Source organism: Euprymna scolopes, chromosome 2, assembly GCF_053919585.1.
Source record: "Euprymna scolopes isolate OS-2025 chromosome 2, ASM5391958v1, whole genome shotgun sequence".
NCBI classification, from domain to species: domain Eukaryota; kingdom Metazoa; phylum Mollusca; class Cephalopoda; order Sepiida; family Sepiolidae; genus Euprymna; species Euprymna scolopes.
In genome coordinates this window covers 143,334,215-143,358,216 of record NC_136483.1, presented here as the reverse complement: position 1 = coordinate 143,358,216, position 24,002 = coordinate 143,334,215, and the positions used below count along the sequence as shown (strand labels likewise).

The window sequence follows — 24,002 nt, the reverse complement described above, 5'->3', positions numbered from 1 at the left end:
TAGAATAAAGAGCAAAGGAAAAAATTAGAATCATATTTTGTAATTGCAAATCTAAATTTGCTAGCATGTACCAGTATTTGCCAGGTTGTGGAAATTTGGAACTTATAACATATGTAGTGGCCTTTTCCTAGATACCTATTGCTAAAAATTATACTTTCATTTTGTTAGAAAAATCTCTCTTCAGATGCCCTGCATCATTCAAAATAAAAACAAATATTTTTATAATTGTTTCAGTATATTGCTACACAATGTGAAAGTTTTTAACGTTTGTAAAAAAAATCATGAATGTGCTTATATTGCAAAAAAGAAAATATCAGTGCACAGTATTGAAAGTGTTTGAGATTCAAAAGTCTGTAACATTTCTACTAACTTCATAAGATGTCATGTGAGAAACTGAATTGAATATCAAGACATTATCTGAAGCGTTTTTATTTTGGTGTAACATATGTGTTTACAGTGAACCTTAACTTTTAATAAACAGATTGGTATGCAATGACATAGGCTAAGAATCTTTAAAATATATATAAATTGGAAAAATGTGTGAACAAATGAAAAAAAAATGATCCGCTCCACTTGATGACATCAAGCACAGTAATATTTTAGTGAAGAAAATATGAAATTGATGTTCAGTGATTAGTTTGGATGAATGAGAAAATGTAATTGTTTGATGCATAAAAATAACTCAGTTGCTGTATTTGATATTAAGCAGCAAAATATAGTGATTTGAATATTTGGGAAAACATCAAACCAGATTATGTAAAAAGAAAAAAAAAAGATGAAATTAGAAAATATATATTTTATGTTTATGAGTTCTGCCAATCAAAATTTTGTGGCAGAAATTGGGTGATTACCATGCAATTTTATTTTGGTAAAATTCTTAAATTATTAGAATGTTTATTATAATTTCTAATTAGTGACTTGTTATAATCAAAATCCGCCCTAAAGAGTGTCCTTTCTTTTATTAGGTATCAGAGTAGGTATCAAGATTTCTACTTCTATACAAATGTGATATTTCAGATCTGTACATAAAAAATTTGTTGAATATATAGGTTGAGAATTGTTCTGTGTCGCTCTCTCTCACACACACACGCATTCTCACTTTTATAGATATAATAGATAGATTATGCTAGATATATTTCCATATGTCTGAATACCCTATATACAAACTTTCAAATCTGTAGATAAAAAATTTGTTGAGTATATAGGTTGAGAATTGTTCTCTCTCTCTCACACGAAACTGTGCGCTCGGCTTCTTCCCCCCCTTCCCACCCCAAATGCTTGGGAAACTGTGCACTGTTTTTGTTGGTTTTCAAGCTGCCTCTTCCCCTCCCCACACACACACAGTCTAACAGTAGTAGGAGGTCAAGAGAAAGAGGGTGAGAGAGAGAGAGAAGAGTAAGTTGGTGAGAGAGAGAGAAAAGAGAAAGAGGGTGTTGGTTTTATATTTTTATTATCGTCTAATATTTTGAAAGCTGAATTTCTAATAAAATGTGCATCTATAAGAGATAATGCCTGGGAATGTGTTCCCCCCCCCACAGTTTAACAGTGGTGTGACGTCAAGAGAAAGAGGGTGAGAGAGAGGGAAGAGTAAGTGGGTGAGAGAGAGAAAGAGAGAGAAAAAAAAGAAAGACGGTGTTGGTTTTGTGAAAAAAGTTGTTATTTACAATTGTTCGCATTCTTGGCCTTTTGGTCAAGATCAAAGTGTAGTATCTGTTCTTCAGATGCTGCACTTCTATTTCTTGTTCTCTTTCGGTGGAGGAGAAATCCTCCACGACTGAGACAATTTTTATTTTTGTACCTTTTCTCCACGTTAAAAAAACGACCCTGGTGTCTAACTGTCCCGTGGGGAGGCATAATAAATAGGTACAATTGTTCGCCATTAGTGGATGTTGACGTCACGTCACGTGACATGACTAAGCGTTTTTTTTTTTTAGTATGAATAACATTTTTTGTTTTAATTATAAAGTCTACACTTAATTTTATAGAAAATGATGTATATATAATAGAAAAAAAAATTACTGGTTTTGTTGGATTCAAGTGGATCCCCCCCCTCCAGTTTAAGAGATAGCAGGTCACGTGGTAATATACAAAATGGCTAGCGTAAATATAAAGATCGGTTTTTTTATCGACGAATATTTTGAAAGCTGAATTTTTTTTTATTCCTGTACATTTTTTCCTGATATTTTTCGTTAAAACTCTTGTATAAATACTATTTTTAACCAGTTAAATACGTTGGAGACATTGTCATGGAGTTTAATAATCTCTAGAACAAAGCAGAAGAGAAATTACAAAAGTATCGGTAAAACAAAGTGTTTGTTTACATTTGTTCGCCATTACTGGATGTTGACGTCACGTCACGTGACATGACTAAGCGTTTTTGGATTATGTAATATTAACATTAAAATGACAGGTTTTTTTGGGGGCCCCCCTAGGAGAGAAATGATCAGTTCACCCCCTTTTAATGGTCCGTTTGGTGTGGAATTTCGATATTTGTCATGCGGGTGATCAAGGTTCAATATGATACATAATTTGTCAACTTTGGTTGTGTCTGTCAAAAGTTTGAGCTGACGTCACGTCACGTGACACGTATTGAATAACGTTAAAATGACAGGTTTTTTGGGGGGCCCCCCTAGGAGAAAAACGATCAGTTGACCCCTTTCTACTGGTCCGTTTGACGTGAAATTTCGATATTTGTCATCCGGGTGATCAAGGTGCAATATGATACCAAATTTGTCAACTCTGGTTCCGTCTTTCAAAAGTTTTAGCGTTACAAACAAACATACATACATACATACATACATACACACCGATTTTTGGCTTTTATATATATAGATTACTAGCAGGGCTACCCGGCGTTGCTCGGGACCGTATAAACAATGAAAAAACAAAAGCAGATATTGAACATATGTTTGATTCTTAGGGGAGAGGAATCTTTCATCTCTATGTATTATTTGTTTTATCTACCCTAGGACTGATATTGTTCATGGTTTATCCCTAGCATAGGTAATTTACAGCATGTATATGAAATTGTTTTACCTTAGGGAGAAGAGAACAGGTAATATACAACATAATGTGTCTATATTACATCCCTGGCAACGCCTAGAAACCAGCTAGAACATGTATTTCAGTCAATCTTTATTATATCCTGGGCTATGCCGGGAAACCAGCTAATCTCTTTTTAGTGACTTGACCACCAAAATACCTCCCTAAGTGTGTCCTTTCTTTTGAACTTATTAGATATAGGTATCTAGAAATGTGTGTGAAATTTTGTTGAATGCATTGTTCACTATGATTTTCTTATTGTTCTACACAATATCAACTGTAGCGAAATAACACAGTAAACTTAGTGTAGTGTTAGAATAAAGAGCAAAGGAAAAAATTAGAATCATATTTTGTAATTGCAAATCTAAATTTGCTAGCATGTACCAGTATTTGCCAGGTTGTGGAAATTTGGAACTTATATGTAGTGGCCTTTTCCTAGATACCTATTGCTAAAAATTATACTTTCATTTTGTTAGAAAAATCTCTCTTCAGATGCCCTGCATCATTCAAAATAAAAACAAATATTTTTATAATTGTTTCAGTATATTGCTACACAATGTGAAAGTTTTTAACGTTTGTAAAAAAAGTCATGAATGTGCTTATATTGCAAAAAAGAAAATATCAGTGCACAGTATTGAAAGTGTTTGAGATTCAAAAGTCTGTAACATTTCTACTAACTTCATAAGATGTCATGTGAGAAACTGAATTGAATATCAAGACATTATCTGAAGCGTTTTTATTTTGGTGTAACATATGTGTTTACAGTGAACCTTAACTTTTAATAAACAGATTGGTATGCAATGACATAGGCTAAGAATCTTTAAAATATATATAAATTGGAAAAATGTGTGAACAAATGAAAAAAAAATGATCCGCTCCACTTGATGACATCAAGCACAGTAATATTTTAGTGAAGAAAATATGAAATTGATGTTCAGTGATTAGTTTGGATGAATGAGAAAATGTAATTGTTTGATGCATAAAAATAACTCAGTTGCTGTATTTGATATTAAGCAGCAAAATATAGTGATTTGAATATTTGGGAAAACATCAAACCAGATTATGTAAAAAGAAAAAAAAAAGATGAAATTAGAAAATATATATTTTATGTTTATGAGTTCTGCCAATCAAAATTTTGTGGCAGAAATTGGGTGATTACCATGCAATTTTATTTTGGTAAAATTCTTAAATTATTAGAATGTTTATTATAATTTCTAATTAGTGACTTGTTATAATCAAAATCCGCCCTAAAGAGTGTCCTTTCTTTTATTAGGTATCAGAGTAGGTATCAAGATTTCTACTTCTATACAAATGTGATATTTCAGATCTGTACATAAAAAATTTGTTGAATATATAGGTTGAGAATTGTTCTGTGTCGCTCTCTCTCACACACACACGCATTCTCACTTTTATAGATATAATAGATAGATTACTCTAGATATATTTCCATATGTCTGAATACCCTATATACAAATTTTCAAATCTGTAGATAAAAAAATTTGTTGAGTATATAGGTTGAAAATTGTTCTCTCTCTCTCTCTCACACACACATTCTCAATTTTAGAGATATAATAGATAGATTATGCTAGATATATTTCCATATGTCTGAATACCCTATATACAAATTTTCTAATCTGTAGATCAAATATTTGTTGAATATATAGGTTGAAAATTGTTCTTACTCTCTCTCTCTCTCTCTCTCTGGCTACCTCACACACACACATTCTAACTTTTATAGATATAATAGATCGATTATGCTAGATATATTTCCATATGTCTGAATACCCAATATACAAATTTTCAAATCTGTAGGTAAAAAATTTGTTGAATATATAGGTTGAGAATTGTTCTCTCTCTCTCACACACTCACATTCTCACTTTTATAGATATAATGTATAGATTATGCTAGATATATTTCTATATGTCTGAATACCCTATATACAAAGTTTAAAATCCGTAGATAAAAATACGTTGAGTATATAGGTTGAGAATTGTTCTCTCTCTCTCTTACGCACACACACACACACACACACACACACACACATTTTCACTTTTATAGATATAATAGATAGATTATGCTAGATATATTTCCATATGTCTGAATACCCTATATACAAATTTTCAAATCTGTAGATAAAAAATGTATTGAATATATAGGTTGAGAATTGTTGTCTCTCTCTCTCTCTCTCTCTCTCTCTGGCTACCTCACACACACACACATTTTCACTTTTATAGATATAATAGATAGATTATGCTAGATATATTTCCATATGTCTGAATACCCTATATACAAACTTTCAAATCTGTAGATAAAAAATTTGTTGAGTATATAGGTTGAGAATTGTTCTCTCTCTCTCACACGAAACTGTGCACTCGGCTTCTTCCCCCCCTTCCCACCCCAAATGCTTGGGAAACTGTGCACTGTTTTTGTTGGTTTTCAAGCTGCCTCTTCCCCCCCCCACACACACACACAGTTTAACAGTAGTAGGAGGTCAAGAGAAAGTGGGTGAGAGAGAGAGAAGAGTAAGTTGGTGAGAGAGAGAGAAAAGAGAAAGAGGGTGTTGGTTTTATATTTTTATTATCGTCTAATATTTTGAAAGCTGAATTTCTAATAAAATGTGCATCTATAGGAGATAATGCCTGGGAATGTGTTCCCCCCCCCCACAGTTTAACAGTGGTGTGACGTCAAGAGAAAGAGGGTGAGAGAGAGGGAAGAGTAAGTGGGTGAGAGAGAGAGAGAAAGAGAGAGAAAAATAAGAAAGACGGTGTTGGTTTTGTGAAAAAAGTTGTTATTTACAATTGTTCGCATTCTTGGCCTTTTGGTCAAGATCAAAGTGTAGTATCTGTTCTTCAGATGCTGCACTTCTATTTCTTGTTCTCTTTCGGTGGAGGAGAAATCCTCCACGACTGAGACAATTTTTATTTTTGTACCTTTTCTCCACGTTAAAAAACGACCCTGGTGTCTAACTCTGTCCCGTGGGGAGGCATAGTAAATAGGTACAATTGTTCGCCATTAGTGGATGTTGACGTCACGTCACGTGACATGACTAAGCGTTTTTTTTTTTTTTTAGTATGAATAACATTTTTTGTTTTAATTATAAAGTCTACACTTAATTTTATAGAAAATGATGTATATATAATAGAAAAAAAAAATTACTGGTTTTGTTGGATTCAAGTGGATCCCCCCCCCTCCAGTTTAAGAGATAGCAGGTCACGTGGTAATATAAAAAATGGCTAGCGTAAATATAAAGATCGGTTTTTTTATCGACGAATATTTTGAAAGCTGAATTTTTTTTTATTCCTGTACATTTTTTCCTGATATTTTTCGTTAAAACTCTTGTATAAATACTATTTTTAACCAGTTAAATACGCTGGAGACATTGTCATGGAGTTTAATAATCTCTAGAACAAAGCAGAAGAGAAATTACAAAAGTATCGGTAAAACAAAGTGTTTGTTTACATTTGTTCGCCATTACTGGATGTTGACGTCACGTCACGTGACATGACTAAGCGTTTTTGGATTATGTAATATTAACATTAAAATGACAGGTTTTTTGGGGGGCCCCCCTAGGAGAGAAATGATCAGTTCACCCCCTTTTAATGGTCCGTTTGGTGTGGAATTTCGATATTTGTCATGCGGGTGATCAAGGTTCAATATGATACATAATTTGTCAACTTTGGTTGTGTCTGTCAAAAGTTTGAGCTGACGTCACGTCACGTGACACGTATTGAATAACGGTAAAATGACAGTTTTTTTGGGGGGCCCCCCTAGGAGAAAAACGATCAGTTGACCCCTTTCTACTGGTCCGTTTGACGTGAAATTTCGATATTTGTCATCCGGGTGATCAAGGTGCAATATGATACCAAATTTGTCAACTCTGGTTCCGTCTTTCAAAAGTTTTAGCGTTACAAACAAACATACATACATACATACATACATACATACATACACACCGATTTTTGCCTTTTATATATTATTACTAGCAGGGCTACCCGGCGTTGCTCGGGACCGTATAAACAATGAAAAAACAAAAGCAGATATTGAACATATGTTTGATTCTTAGGGGAGAGGAATCTTTCATCTCTATGTATTATTTGTTTTATCTACCCTAGGACTGATATTGTTCATGGTTTATCCCTAGCATAGGTAATTTACAGCATGTATATGAAATTGTTTTACCTTAGGGAGAAGAGAACAGGTAATATACAACATAATGTGTCTATATTACATCCCTGGCAACGCCTAGAAACCAGCTAGAACATGTATTTCAGTCAATCTTTATTATATCCTGGGCTATGCCGGGAAACCAGCTAATCTCTTTTTAGTGACTTGACCACCAAAATACCTCCCTAAGTGTGTCCTTTCTTTTGAACTTATTAGATATAGGTATCTAGAAATGTGTGTTAAATTTTGTTGAATGCATTGTTCACTATGATTTTCTTATTGTTCTACACAATATCAACTGTAGCGAAATAACACAGTAAACTTAGTGTAGTGTTAGAATAAAGAGCAAAGGAAAAAATTAGAATCATATTTTGTAATTGCAAATCTAAATTTGCTAGCATGTACCAGTATTTGCCAGGTTGTGGAAATTTGGAACTTATATGTAGTGGCCTTTTCCTAGATACCTATTGCTAAAAATTATACTTTCATTTTGTTAGAAAAATCTCTCTTCAGATGCCCTGCATCATTCAAAATAAAAACAAATATTTTTATAATTGTTTCAGTATATTGCTACACAATGTGAAAGTTTTTAACGTTTGTAAAAAAAGTCATGAATGTGCTTATATTGCAAAAAAGAAAATATCAGTGCACAGTATTGAAAGTGTTTGAGATTCAAAAGTCTGTAACATTTCTACTAACTTCATAAGATGTCATGTGAGAAACTGAATTGAATATCAAGACATTATCTGAAGCGTTTTTATTTTGGTGTAACATATGTGTTTACAGTGAACCTTAACTTTTAATAAACAGATTGGTATGCAATGACATAGGCTAAGAATCTTTAAAATATATATAAATTGGAAAAATGTGTGAACAAATGAAAAAAAAATGATCCGCTCCACTTGATGACATCAAGCACAGTAATATTTTAGTGAAGAAAATATGAAATTGATGTTCAGTGATTAGTTTGGATGAATGAGAAAATGTAATTGTTTGATGCATAAAAATAACTCAGTTGCTGTATTTGATATTAAGCAGCAAAATATAGTGATTTGAATATTTGGGAAAACATCAAACCAGATTATGTAAAAAGAAAAAAAAAAGATGAAATTAGAAAATATATATTTTATGTTTATGAGTTCTGCCAATCAAAATTTTGTGGCAGAAATTGGGTGATTACCATGCAATTTTATTTTGGTAAAATTCTTAAATTATTAGAATGTTTATTATAATTTCTAATTAGTGACTTGTTATAATCAAAATCCGCCCTAAAGAGTGTCCTTTCTTTTATTAGGTATCAGAGTAGGTATCAAGATTTCTACTTCTATACAAATGTGATATTTCAGATCTGTACATAAAAAATTTGTTGAATATATAGGTTGAGAATTGTTCTGTGTCGCTCTCTCTCACACACACACGCATTCTCACTTTTATAGATATAATAGATAGATTACTCTAGATATATTTCCATATGTCTGAATACCCTATATACAAATTTTCAAATCTGTAGATAAAAAAATTTGTTGAGTATATAGGTTGAAAATTGTTCTCTCTCTCTCTCTCACACACACATTCTCAATTTTAGAGATATAATAGATAGATTATGCTAGATATATTTCCATATGTCTGAATACCCTATATACAAATTTTCTAATCTGTAGATCAAATATTTGTTGAATATATAGGTTGAAAATTGTTCTTACTCTCTCTCTCTCTCTCTCTCTCTGGCTACCTCACACACACACATTCTAACTTTTATAGATATAATAGATCGATTATGCTAGATATATTTCCATATGTCTGAATACCCAATATACAAATTTTCAAATCTGTAGGTAAAAAATTTGTTGAATATATAGGTTGAGAATTGTTCTCTCTCTCTCACACACTCACATTCTCACTTTTATAGATATAATGTATAGATTATGCTAGATATATTTCTATATGTCTGAATACCCTATATACAAAGTTTAAAATCCGTAGATAAAAATACGTTGAGTATATAGGTTGAGAATTGTTCTCTCTCTCTCTTACGCACACACACACACACACACACACACACACACATTTTCACTTTTATAGATATAATAGATAGATTATGCTAGATATATTTCCATATGTCTGAATACCCTATATACAAATTTTCAAATCTGTAGATAAAAAATGTATTGAATATATAGGTTGAGAATTGTTGTCTCTCTCTCTCTCTCTCTCTCTCTCTGGCTACCTCACACACACACACATTTTCACTTTTATAGATATAATAGATAGATTATGCTAGATATATTTCCATATGTCTGAATACCCTATATACAAACTTTCAAATCTGTAGATAAAAAATTTGTTGAGTATATAGGTTGAGAATTGTTCTCTCTCTCTCACACGAAACTGTGCACTCGGCTTCTTCCCCCCCTTCCCACCCCAAATGCTTGGGAAACTGTGCACTGTTTTTGTTGGTTTTCAAGCTGCCTCTTCCCCCCCCCCCACACACACACACACAGTTTAACAGTAGTAGGAGGTCAAGAGAAAGTGGGTGAGAGAGAGAGAAGAGTAAGTTGGTGAGAGAGAGAGAAAAGAGAAAGAGGGTGTTGGTTTTATATTTTTATTATCGTCTAATATTTTGAAAGCTGAATTTCTAATAAAATGTGCATCTATAGGAGATAATGCCTGGGAATGTGTTCCCCCCCCCCACAGTTTAACAGTGGTGTGACGTCAAGAGAAAGAGGGTGAGAGAGAGGGAAGAGTAAGTGGGTGAGAGAGAGAGAGAAAGAGAGAGAAAAATAAGAAAGACGGTGTTGGTTTTGTGAAAAAAGTTGTTATTTACAATTGTTCGCATTCTTGGCCTTTTGGTCAAGATCAAAGTGTAGTATCTGTTCTTCAGATGCTGCACTTCTATTTCTTGTTCTCTTTCGGTGGAGGAGAAATCCTCCACGACTGAGACAATTTTTATTTTTGTACCTTTTCTCCACGTTAAAAAACGACCCTGGTGTCTAACTCTGTCCCGTGGGGAGGCATAGTAAATAGGTACAATTGTTCGCCATTAGTGGATGTTGACGTCACGTCACGTGACATGACTAAGCGTTTTTTTTTTTTTTTAGTATGAATAACATTTTTTGTTTTAATTATAAAGTCTACACTTAATTTTATAGAAAATGATGTATATATAATAGAAAAAAAAAATTACTGGTTTTGTTGGATTCAAGTGGATCCCCCCCCTCCAGTTTAAGAGATAGCAGGTCACGTGGTAATATAAAAAATGGCTAGCGTAAATATAAAGATCGGTTTTTTTATCGACGAATATTTTGAAAGCTGAATTTTTTTTTATTCCTGTACATTTTTTCCTGATATTTTTCGTTAAAACTCTTGTATAAATACTATTTTTAACCAGTTAAATACGCTGGAGACATTGTCATGGAGTTTAATAATCTCTAGAACAAAGCAGAAGAGAAATTACAAAAGTATCGGTAAAACAAAGTGTTTGTTTACATTTGTTCGCCATTACTGGATGTTGACGTCACGTCACGTGACATGACTAAGCGTTTTTGGATTATGTAATATTAACATTAAAATGACAGGTTTTTTGGGGGGCCCCCCTAGGAGAGAAATGATCAGTTCACCCCCTTTTAATGGTCCGTTTGGTGTGGAATTTCGATATTTGTCATGCGGGTGATCAAGGTTCAATATGATACATAATTTGTCAACTTTGGTTGTGTCTGTCAAAAGTTTGAGCTGACGTCACGTCACGTGACACGTATTGAATAACGGTAAAATGACAGTTTTTTTGGGGGGCCCCCCTAGGAGAAAAACGATCAGTTGACCCCTTTCTACTGGTCCGTTTGACGTGAAATTTCGATATTTGTCATCCGGGTGATCAAGGTGCAATATGATACCAAATTTGTCAACTCTGGTTCCGTCTTTCAAAAGTTTTAGCGTTACAAACAAACATACATACATACATACATACATACATACATACACACCGATTTTTGCCTTTTATATATTATGATGATGAAGAAGATGATCAATAAACTGGTTTTAAATGTTACAATGAGACTTCGTTTTCTATTCTACAGATATATGGATCAATACCTTTCTCAAGGGTATTATTAGAGAAAATGACACAATTGCCTCAGCAAAACTCGAACCTGGCACACTGTGCCTAGAATTCTCGCCTGTAACCACAACACTACACTACACTATTTTCTCTTCGCATTAAGTATCCCTAAATACATAGAAATGTTCTCTGTAGACATGCTGAATGCTCAACAACTCTCCAATCTTTGGTGACTGTTTGCGTAATCATATATACTGAAAAGTTAACCTACTTTTTTTTTCTTTTTTTATCATCCTTCGATTTTTTTTTTTTTTTTTTTTTTTAAGTTTTCCCAAAGATGAGTGTCGGCGAGAATAATTATCGTTTTTACTTTGACTTAAATCTCGTATGATTACATGTTTGCTTCCAACTTACTGACGTATATAACAAGACGTACGTCTAACTCATAGTTTATCAGCGTTTACGGCCCCCATTCACTTGCTGGACTACTTCTGCGTTCTATATTTATCTATGTTCGTGCCGTCTTGTTTCAAAGTGTTGTTTAAGAGAGAGAGAGAGAGAGAGAGAGAGAGAGAGAGAGAGAGAGAGAGGGGGGGGGCGAAAAGGAAACAAAAAAGAAAGCGATAAAAGAGAACAAGTGACAGTTTTCTTTCTTTTGTTTTTGAATAAGAAAATAAAGAGAAAGAAAAAGGAAAGAAGAATAGAGAGCAAAAGAAAGAAAAGAAACATTAAAAAGAGGTTTCTATTGAATATTATATATTACCTAATATATAGCGCCGATTTCAAAAGATTAAAACAAATAAGTTGGGTGCTAGAATCGAAACGAAAACATTTAGCGTTCTAATTGCGTTCCCTACTATTTGAATTATCAATAGATAGATTTAAAAAAGTAATAAAATAAAACCACTTTAAGCTATGAATGAATTTGCCGACATATTTCGGCACGCATTATTTATCCATCCAAAGATTTTACTCGTTATAAACCGTCCTTGGTGTACAATTACTATTTCTTGTTAATTTTAGTGTTATGTGACCAGTAGTTTAAGAGTTTATCGGTTAAATATTTTCATACAGACACATAGACACACACATACACGCATCTACTATTTATATAGACAAAAAAAAAATCAAATTTTATGAGTAACCAAGGAACGGCTGTTTTGTCCGCTATTTTGAAAACAATCTAAAATAACAAAGGGAGATAACTCAATAATTCAAACTTGCAAAATTTATGTTGTAATGCCTACAAATCCCCGTTAATCGCTTAAATTTTTTTTTTCTTATTTAAAAATAAACCTACTTGATCAATTTACGTAACTTTTGGAATATGACATTTTTGTTTCATCACGGATGCATACATCATATGGACTTTTTGTTTTTATATAAGGGAAATTCTGGATAGGAATCAGTATTATTTAAAGTACGTTATTATATCGCTAAAAACATGGTACAACAATAACTAATGAAAAATGGCTAGTCAGAAAGCAACGTTTGATTGGCCAGCTAGCTTGCATGTTATTTGAGTTTTACTTAAAAAATAAAATTTACTGTATACGAAGTAATTTACTTTTTATTTACGACTTATTGAAAAGAAAAATGTAAGCTTGATAAACGATTTATAATCATGTAAAAATGATGCTTTTTAGTTTAAATAGTTCCCGTGCAGATTCAGTGAAAAATCATTACAAATATAATGATTTTTCATCAAATTATGGTCAATCTCTACTATTAAATAAAAGAAACTTTGTGTGTCTGTAAGTTCGTTCCCTATGGACACAGGTGTTTTAGGTTCGATTCTTACTGGAAGTAGTTCTGTAATGTTTATCTATATTTTATTTTATTTATTTATTAATAACAAAACTGTAACTTTGTTTGTGAAACTGTATTGCATCGATATAAACGTATATTCCGTGAGCAAAGCTTCTTTCTTAGAACTGCACGCCTGTGGCCTGTGGAACTCTGTTCCGTTTTCCTGCTTTCCAACTGACTACAATATGGTTGTTTTCAAGTCCAACGTGAACAAATTCTTGATGAGCCATCCTTTTAAGTAATCTAATTTACCAAATTTCCACTACTAACGGTTACTGACATGTTCACCTTGACTATTGTACACTCATTAACCCTTATCCTCGAGTAGTCTCCGGGCCTTGATAAGTGGTGACTCCTTTGTAAAAAAAAAAAAAAAAAAAGCTTCAATTTTTAAAAAAAAATTTTCACAGCATCGTTGGGTTATTTTATTCCGAAATCGTATATTTGGAATTTGAAGAGATTTTGATGCTTATTCAGATTGACACTCATGGCGATCAACAAAAATGAAGAAAAACTTGGGCTTGTATTACAATCCGCTGTGAGAAATTCTGCAAAAATAAGCAGGCTCCTCATTGGTTGGTCTGTCCGTCCACGATTTTGTCTGAACCATTCAGATTGGTTGTTATTACTAACTGCCGAGGGTGTTCTTGGCACCAAATTTATCCTTTCAGATCATTAAATCTCGACACAGACACAGGTTGAAATGGACGCTCGAATTCTCACTCGAGGCTTGTAGCCTCAAATAATTTTGTCTCATTGAGACGTTTTAATGCCCTAATGTGAGGCGAAATGTTATTTTCATTTGCAAACACCAATGCCATTATGTTGGGCGATTTATATATTATCGCACGCTGTTGTGCTCTGTGAATCAATGGACTTTCATCATTACAATACAATGTCTGTCAGTTTGACCTGTCATTTGTTCACCATTTGGACAGTTATCTACAGTGGACTCCTCGAGGCTACCGGACTTGAAGTATCTATCTTGGAAGATATCACTCAACTCTTCAATCTGTTGCAGCGTTCTTCGTCAGCAGAGTTTTGTTGTACCCAGCATTTCTCAAAGATGAACTATTACCCCTTTGGGGTGTTACCGGCCCATTACGGCAAATAGCTGAAGATGACGCATCTTTTGCAATATGGATCTTTTTATTTTAATAAAATTTACGTTGAAATTTAAAAGGTGAGCCTGTTGTAATTTCTGATTGGTTTTCTTTCATTCTGCCCCGGGCAAAACCAATGTGAGAGAATTTCTCACATCACAAAAGTATGAATATATATATATATATATATATATATATATATATATATATATATATATATATATATATATATATGAGCAAACAGTTAATAAAACATGTTTAAAAAAAACACTTTGAAATGAGTTAAAAACATATCTAATCTGAAAAGGAAACACTAGATAAGAGGATAGTCCTTAATCCGCGGAGTTATATATATATATATATATATATATATATATATATATATATATATATATATATATATATATATATATATATATATATAGTAATTTATAAAATATATATGGCGATTAAGCTACACTGAATATTCCGCGTTTCATCCACTCTAGGACTCTTCAGGCTTATGCGCATATATATATATATATATATATATATATATATATATGTATATATATATATATTGTGTGTGTGTGTGTGTTACCATGACATATATTAAGTGTATTTCTAACAGTATTTTGTACAATTTTTTTAGTTTTAATTCATTTGTCCAAACTTCACGTATTTAACAGTCAGCTTGCCGCCATTCTTCTTGTTCGCATATATCAATAAATACTGTATGATTTTCGAACAGATTATAGGTAGAAGAGTAATTTATCTTGCCTTTGATAACATTTATTTGTTATATATTTTTTTTATTTTTGACCACTTTTTCATACCTCTGTTGTTGTTTTGTTTTTTGTTTTTGTTTTGGTCGCCTGAATGCCAATCTGAATAAGCAGCAAAATCTCTTCAAATTCCAAACGTACGATTTCGGAATAAAATAACCCAATGATGCTGTGAAAGGCAGGGTTGGGTGGGGGAGCAGCAACTATCAATGCAATATAGTTTCACTAACAAATAAATAAAATAAAATATAGATAGACATCAGAGAACTACTTCCAGTAAGAATCGAACCTAAAATGCCCATGTCTGATTATTAATCGGTTTTTCCTTGTCTCCCTAATGAGTGGGTGGAACAAGATGATTGGACATTGGCATTTCGATTGAACTATTTCAATTCGTCAGTGCGCGTAGCTGCTTTTCGCGGCTTGCCAAATTATCTAGTAACAGGCGGTACTTATCTTGTGCGGACATTTACTACCGGTAAGTAAGTCTCTTGACATTTTTCTTTTTCGATTCGCATAAAAAAGGTGTTGTATTTTTTTTTTTTTTTTTTTAACTGTATTATCTTTCTACTCAATATAGTTAAATACAATCTTACATGTTTTTATTTTATTTTATAATTCGGTGTTTGTGCAGCAATATTTAGAAATCCATTCTTAACATGGTGAAGGGGCTTTAACTATTCTGTACTTTCACCTAACAATTTTATAAAAATAACGTAAAAATTGAATTTAAATTTGAAAATCATTAAAAAATAACTGTTCCAAACTGCACAAGCACCTATAATTTAAGAGTCATGCCATGCGTGTAGTCACTATCACATTTTAGCACCCTCTCCCCGCCTTATGCAGACTAGACCTCTAATGATTTACAGGCACTTCTGCATTGCGCGGACGACGCCATTGTTAGGGGGCGATAACTCCAATTTCTTAGCCAAATAACACAGCAAATAGGTTTCTTTTCTTGTTTTGACCGAACGCAAAAATATTTGAAAACCAAAACATTCATTGTATAAAAATGTATTGATATATACTTTTAGATAAATGTTACCTTACACGCTACAACAAAACCCGACCACTCTAATTTGTCTCTTAGGGGTATTCGAGGTCGCTGACAACGATAATCAAGCCTGTCGCAAATTTACCGTTTGCATGGTATGAACCCCCTGGACCTTGATAAGATTTTGCGCCAGCTCACCTTCAATAGTGTTTTTCTTACATGATGCGTTCGCGAACGGGCATAGTGAAGTGATTTATCACATTGCGCAGGAATCTTTTTGAAAGATTTAAAAAAAATGTGGTTCATTTTTTTTTTTTTTTTTTTTTTTTTGTCTTGCGTAGTTAATGCATTTTAATTGATCTAAAACAGGTTTCACAAGCAGTTTACAGAAACATAAGCAAACATTTTTGTTTTTCGTTCTTTTTTTGGGGGCAGGGTCAATTATTGAACTTGTGTAGCTTAACATGTGCTTCTGCAGTTTAATTAACCGTTTTTCTGTAAGTAATGCGCCGACGTTTACCGATTAGAATACCATTTAAGATTTTTAGATTTTACTTCTGTTTACATTGGGAGAGGAAGCCGGGGTGTTGGGGTGCGCGCCCTAACACCGCCTCGCCCCTCTGCCTCGTTGTCAGCAACCTCGAATACCCTTAAAAAAATAAATTGGTGGCCGGTGTTCTGTTGCAGCATGAGGTAATATTTACCTAATTGTAAAAACATTTATTCAAGTCTGCGTATGAAAATACAATTTCAAAACAATTTTTGGCGGACCTATACGAGAGTGCCCACCCCTTAAAAAATGCGTGTTTTTCACTTTTCTGACGATTATCATAAATCAGACTTGATCATATTAACATTAATTTAAAAAAAAAATTTAATGACTTTTAAGGAGGTTCACTTTATAATTATAACATTCTAATCACGTGACACGTCGGTAAAGAAGTGGACAGTAAATCAGGTAGCAATGAAGTAGAACGTTACGACGAGAATATGATACTTAAGTTTAATCTGATAATCGACGGAAAAGTTTTTAAAAAGTGTAAATAAAAAAAAAACACGCATTTTTAGAGGGTGGGCACTCTCGCACAGGTCCGTCCAATTTTTGAATTAAAGCAAGATTTGGATTTTTTTTTTTTTTTTAAGTAAAATTGTCACTAACAAAATAGTTTTAATTTTGTGGCACCTGTTGAAGGGTCAACATATTAGTTTCAAATTTATAAATTAAACAATTCGAATAGAGAAGCGCCTCCTAGCGACAATTTAGTGAAACATAAATGGCGCCGTCCGTGTAATGCAGAAGTGCCGAATTACAGTACTTACAAGTGTTCGCACGCCTAGCTGCACAAACGCTCTGCAAACAGTTTTCACTTTTTTATTTTATTTTGTCAGTAAACAACTTGATGTCTTTTTTTCTTGATTACTCAGTGTTTTAATTCCTATTTTAAATGGGAGTTGTCAGGTGTACTTAGGGTTAGAGTTGGATTGAAGTGCCTTGTGGAGAGCGGTGGGAGGTTGATTGCAAATTGCAGGACAGACAGGGGTCGAGAAATTGAAATTAGGAATATTTGTAAAATATCTGCGTTTTTTCATTCTCAAAGTGAAAATCGGACTATTGGAGTTCAAAAACCAATGGCAGCTACTTGTCATATCGAAATTAGTAACGTTAAAAAATACGAAAACTATAAAATGAATTGAAGTAGTTTTTGAAGAAATTTCAAGTCAGGGGGGGGGGTAACTGCAGTCTCTTGTTACAATGGCGGATATCATTGAATGAAATCGTCAAATTACATTTTTATGTAATGCAGTAATTCTTTTAGTTGAAATTGACAGAAAAGGTAGATACCTTTTTTGTTTTAATGAAAATTCATCTCTTCGACTTTGATTTTCGCTCTAATAACAAAACACCAAAATTTATAAGAAGCGATATTACCGAAATAAGTGGGTGACGTCACGGCCACAGATATAGAAGGCCCGTTAACTGAAAATGCCTACAGGCAATGTAGGTAAGATTTGTCGAACTGTTACTGTCGGTATTTCTAAAGAGCATTAGAACATGTTAAAAAGAAAAGGAACCCAATTCGATTAATAATGAAACTGAACTTTATTCAATATAAATATGTAAAATTACGTAATTTTAAAGCAATATACAATCTAATACTGATAAAACTGTATTATGAATTTAGGGAACAAAGAAATATAAAACAATTCTTGGCCTTCGAGACAAGATCAGTGTAGTAGTATCTGTTCTGATGCTACAATTCACCTTTTCTGTCCTCGGCCGGTGTAGGAGAAATCCTTTATGACAATTTTTATTTTTGTTCCCATCCAGAGTGCCCCTTATTGGGTGCTGGATTCCCCCCCCCTCTATTACTTTTGGTGCTAATGCACTTACTGGTCCACTATTTTTTTAAATTGTATTTCCAAGTTTAATTAAAGTTTTGTTTTTCAATTATAAAGTTAAAGCACAGAATAGGTACAAAACACACTCCCCTCCCCATGTTAAGAATGGCCTTTTAAATAACGTTATTTCAGCACGGATCAATAAGTGCATGAGTACCTTACTTTTAATATAGAAATTACATTTAAAGTTTTGGTTTTCTGTTCTATGTCCATTTTTTTCTCCATGTTTTTCATCAAAGCGTGTAGCATATTTTCATCAGTTACATGGTTAGGAATCCTATACTCCGCTAGTCTTCATTTTTATATACGTGCAGAATACATGTGAACGAAAATGAAGTTCACGTAACTACTGGAAGACAATCATACTATGTAAACATTGGTTAAAAACTAAGAAAATATATAAACATTTTTCTTTTTCGAATTTTTTACTTTAATTCAATTCATACTTTTATTTCGTATTTGTTTATATATATATATATATATATATATATATATATATATATATATATATAGATATATATATATAATTTGTTACATTTATTTTTCATATTCAAATAATGCTTTTGGCCTTTTTTTCCTCAAATAGAATGTTCAAAAAAATTTGGTTAAATAAACCAATGAAAACCTTTTGCAAATGCACTTTTTAGGGAGCAACCATTAAATTAAAACCCGTTTACGCAGGGTCCACGTTCCTCATGAAGTACTTTTTATTATTATTGTAATAATAATGGTGCTTGTGCAGTGTACGCACCGTGCTATATTTTAGATAGGATTTTCAAGTTAAATTTTATGGTATCTTTCAAATTGTTAGGTGAATGTGCAGAATAGAAAGCCTCTCCCTGTTAAGAATGACTCTCTAAATGCTATTTCAGCACAGTAAGTACATACCACAAATACCAAACAATATTTATAAGATAAACACGAAAATGTTAACTAAAATTCTATGTACTCTTTATTTTTAGTTCATATCAAAACTTTAATTAAAACTGATTAGTTAATGAATTTTTCAGATGAATTTGTGTTTGTATGAAATCAAGAATAAAATGAATGTGTTCAGGAGAGTAGAAAATTTCCTATTTCTCATTTCAGTCATGTAAATTTAGATAAAATGTTATAAAACAAACACTTAAGTTTGTAATATATTTCAAAGAAATTACACCCGGTGCTAAAATATTGAAATCATCAATTTTAGTTTAAAAAAAAAATTAAAAACTCGAAGTGCTAACTCAATGAAGTTTTAGGTGCTAGTGCAGAGTGATCCGCACGATTTTTTAAATCGTATTTCCAAGTTTAATTAAAGTTTTTTTTTTTTTTCAATTGTAAGGTTGAAGTATAGAATAGGTACAAAACACCCTCCCCATGTTAAGAATGGCTTTTTAAATAACATTATTTACGTCCGGATCACTCTCTGCACTAGTACCAAGTTTTATTTATTACTAAAAGAACGAACTGAAAAATATTCTCAATTTTTTTGCAGTTTAAAAAAAATCAAATATTCGACTTCCTTCGTTAGATATAAAAATTCAAAAACAACCCACACTAGGTGTATCAATTTTTGGAATTTTTGACACCCCCTAACAAAACTGCGAATAAAATATAAAAAACTCGCAATTTCTCTTTAAAGTAGGTTCTTTATTTTCTTTATGGAATATACTTCAAAAATAAACTATTAAAGTTTAAAAAAATATAAATATTTATTTTTAAAGTGTTTACAAAGTGCCTGCACGCGTTCATGCAGCAGTTTTTTAATGAAATCAATTGAATTTTACGAGTTAAATTTTTATCAATTTTTTAGATTTAAAAATCTATCAATTTTTCTATTGGTTCAATTTTTAAGATATTTTCAGGTTCAATGCGAAATTTTATGCTCTTTCCAATAAACTGAATATAATATTCTAGACAAGCGTTTTTTTTAATTCACCCCCCGCCCCCACCATTTTGAAATGTCTATTAAAATGAAAATAATTTCCTCACCTGAAATTTATATATCACAAACTGAAAATAAGCTAATTTAAAATAAGTTATTTGCAAATTTACCTGTAAAGTCCAAAGTTTAAAACCTTTTTTAATGAAACCTTATCTTAATTTGTTCAGGAAATTTCGTAGAATTACAATTTTTTTCTATTTCATTCAATGTTTTTTTTTTCTTTAGATATTAAAAAAAAAAAATTCACTCCATAAAGAAATAAAAAAAAAATATTGAATCAAAAACTCGTGTTTCTTTAAGAGACAAAAAAAAATCAAATCGGTCGACTGGTTTGTTTTTATCAGCAAAAACTGATAAGTGAAATGGGATTATTTTAAAACTACGGTGGCCCATATTTACTAACTTTTGTTTACAGCCAGCAACAGAAAGGGAGATTAATTCTGGCGGTGAAGACCACCGAAGTTCTCAACTTGAAGAAAAGGCGGCGTTTGTTTCCCTTTATTCCAGTTGTGAAGCATCTCAGGTTGTTGTATTTTTTAATACTCGCTTAAAAGTATTTAATTTAAAAAGGACATGGAATATAAAATATAAACATGGATAAATTCTTAACAATGAAGAATGGAAGTACTCATTGAATAGTATTTTTTATAGGTAAGTGATTTTTTTGGAATTTATATATACATATATTTTATCGAAGTAAGTTGAAATTGGTTAATTTTAAATCTTTTTTAAAGAAAGCCGATTAAAAAAAAGTATTGCATAATTTACTATTAAACCTGTTTTTTTTTTTTTTAATTTAGTCTTTCCTCCTTAATTGAAAAAGAAAATAGGGTTTGAATTACATTTTTCCAGTTGTTATAAGCTTCGAAAGATAGGTCGAATTATTCAATTTTTTCGCACGCATTTTTAATGGCGTTTTCTGAAACTGCTACCCACTTACTATATTTTGTTAGGTTAAAATTATCCCAACGTGCAGTTATTGTAATTGCAAATATGTAATTATCCAAATGGAGAATTTTTTTTTTTTTTTTAGAATAAAAAACGGACACAATCTAAGGCAACGAAAAATATTTTTCATGGCCACGTGGTTGAACCGGAAAGTTTCTAACCTACATGTTGAACAGGAAATGACGTCACGCTGTCATCTTCACTGACCTACTCTCTGGGTAGCCTCGGTGCCATTCTTTATCCGAAAATTTGCGAAAGTAAACTAACGAAAAGATAGTTTTCCAGAATTGACTCTGAAATTTAGCGTCTACATGAATCAGAAATGTCCGCCGGAATTTGTTGTATAGCTCTGGAATCTTAATTCTTGGATGTGTATTCTGGACGTTTGTTTTGTTTTAAATAAACTAAACTACTGATCACAAATTTGGGCAGATTTCATAAACAAAAGGAACTTCGGTGCTTAGTACAATTGTTTAATGGACACTCCAAAAAAAAGATCCATACTTTGCTTTATAAAGGCGCATTTCACCAAACACTTCAGAAACTGACGTTCGTTAATGAACAAATTTAGAAAGCCATTTTAACATGGGGAGGGGAATCTGGTAAGAAAAATTTCAGATTTGTCTTTCTCCGTTTGTAATCGGAGCTACTTGCGCCACGACTACATCATGCATGCAAATCTTTAGATCATAGATGCGTATTCAGCAACAGCAGTCGGGGTTTTTTTTGGGGGGGGGGAGTCCCAAAAACTTGCAGTTCCGGAGAAAGCCTAACAAAGTTCCGAGGCTTTTGCACAATGCAAACCCAACTAAATGAGCTTTGTAGCTAAAAAAAAAAAAAACTTTATGGATACTCATGCAGAGAGTGATCCGTGCTGAAATAACGTTATTTAAAGACATTAACATGGGGAGAGGAGGGTGTTTTGTACCTATTCTGTACTTTAACCTTACAATTGAATAAAAAAACAAAACTTTAATTAAACGTGAAAATACGATTTAAAAAATAGCGCGGACCACTCTCTGCCTTAGCACCACTTTATAGTTACAGTAAAACCAGAAAATCTGCATTGATTCAGTTAAGTTCGTTGAAATTCGGAATTGATGATTTAAGCATTGAAATTTTCTTGGATACCTATTCCTAAAGTTCTGCAAATTTTCCTGTGATCGCCATTTGAAAATTTTACTTTTTTTTAGTTAAAACTAAATCAATTTACGTGATTTTTGGAATATATCGTTGTTCCGTGACTGGTATGTACATCAAAGATTTTTCTGTATCTATAAAAGTGAACGTGTATCTGTCTATACATTTCCCTACGCAATAACTCTGTCGATTTTTAGTCTACAGACTCGAAATTTAATATACAGGGTACTGAGATTTGGGAAAATCGATGTGATCGGTTTTTGGCTAGAAATTTGGCAATTAAGGGGTCAAAGTTTAACGATTTGACCTTTGAGAACTCTACCAAACTCCGTAGACAATTTTGGGTCTACGCACTTGAAATTTTAGATATAGGTTCCTTGGGCATGGATCTAACTTAATAACTTGATTTGAGCCCAAAACAAATTTTAAGGGGTCATAATAGGGGTAAAAGTTAAAAAAAAAAAAAAAAAAAAAAAAAAAAATTGACCTCTGCGGTTTCTTCCAAATTACTCAGACAATTTCTGGTCTAAATATTTGAAATTTTACATAAAGGGTATTCAGAGATAGGGCAAGCTTTTTCATCAGTTTGGGTCGAAATTTTAAGTTACCAATATATAAATGTATGTATGTTTGCATGTCTGTCTTAAACTTTCAATAGAGGCGACGGATTTTACCAAGATCAATATCATTTTAAAGTTCGACCTTCCATACAACAAATATCGAAAAATTGGCTAAAAACATTATCTTCCCCTTCAACTAGGCCCCTTTTCTACAGGGGGGGGGGTCACTTTTTTCGCCGATATTTTTTAAAGTTATCCTCTCCTTTGGATTGTCTAGCCTTAATTTTAAAAAAATGTCGCTTCCGGTTTGGCGGTGGTTGTAACAGCATAAACGTTAGGTTTTACCCCGTTCTTTTCTCCTTTGCGGTATGGGTTCGAGCCTGCCTTCCTACTACCACTTTTTTTTTTTTTTGCTCAACATACACATCCAAACACCCGGGCAACGCCGGCTGAAATGCTAGTTTTCTATATTTTTGTTTTAATTAGGTTTAATTTTAAATAAGTTTTGTCTAACTACACTAAAGGGCTGTGATACAGCAAAAATCATGGGCGATTGTGTAGTATAGTTAATAGTAAAGAAACTTAAATAACTGTTATCAAAGGGAGGATAAGTTACTTTCCTACCTACCTGGATAGGTTTGGGTGTTTTAAAGTATGAAACACATCTAGTGTAGAGCAATTAAAACGAAAACAGATGCGCCATGATGCTTTCTCCCGCAAATCAAACATTAAAAAAATATAAAATTCTGATAGAAATCTAATAAATGTCGCATTGATATTTGGATTTGTCATTTTTATTTGAGTGTTGACAGATTCTTGGGACTGTTGCTGTGTCCAGGATTCATTTTCCCATCATTTGGGAGGGGGGAGGGGGTAAAGGCATGATAATCACGCATACATTCAGGGGACGAACATTTCCAAATCACACAAAGAATGTAAAAAAAAAAAAAAAAATAGCTTTAATGTTATGTAATGAGTTCATTACTGTACGGAAATTGAGCCAAAAACAAAACTAATTAGATTGCTTGCATGCTGTTCTGTAAATGGAAAGCTATCGGGTCGATATGTGTCCCCTCCTTGGTAGGAGAATGAG

The 24,002-nt window shown here is 32.7% G+C and overlaps 1 protein-coding gene and 3 pseudogenes across 2 annotated transcripts in view; all 4 read left to right on the top strand.

Annotated features, from left to right (window-relative positions):
• The first annotated feature begins 1,669 nt into the window (after nucleotides 1–1,669).
• Nucleotides 1,670–1,803, top strand: LOC145242880 (U2 spliceosomal RNA; annotated as a pseudogene).
• Nucleotides 1,804–5,844: 4,041 nt separating this feature from the next.
• Nucleotides 5,845–5,978, top strand: LOC145242817 (U2 spliceosomal RNA; annotated as a pseudogene).
• A 4,058-nt stretch (nucleotides 5,979–10,036) lies between these two features.
• On the top strand, nucleotides 10,037–10,170 carry LOC145242815 (U2 spliceosomal RNA; annotated as a pseudogene).
• A 5,139-nt stretch (nucleotides 10,171–15,309) lies between these two features.
• Nucleotides 15,310–24,002, top strand: part of LOC145296944 (uncharacterized) — an 84,320-nt gene continuing 75,627 nt past the window's right edge. For both annotated transcript variants that reach the window (XM_080143177.1, XM_080143160.1), the window contains exon 1: nucleotides 15,310–15,415. The gene's annotated coding sequence lies outside the window, so the exon portion shown is untranslated. The remainder of the gene's footprint in view (nucleotides 15,416–24,002) is intronic.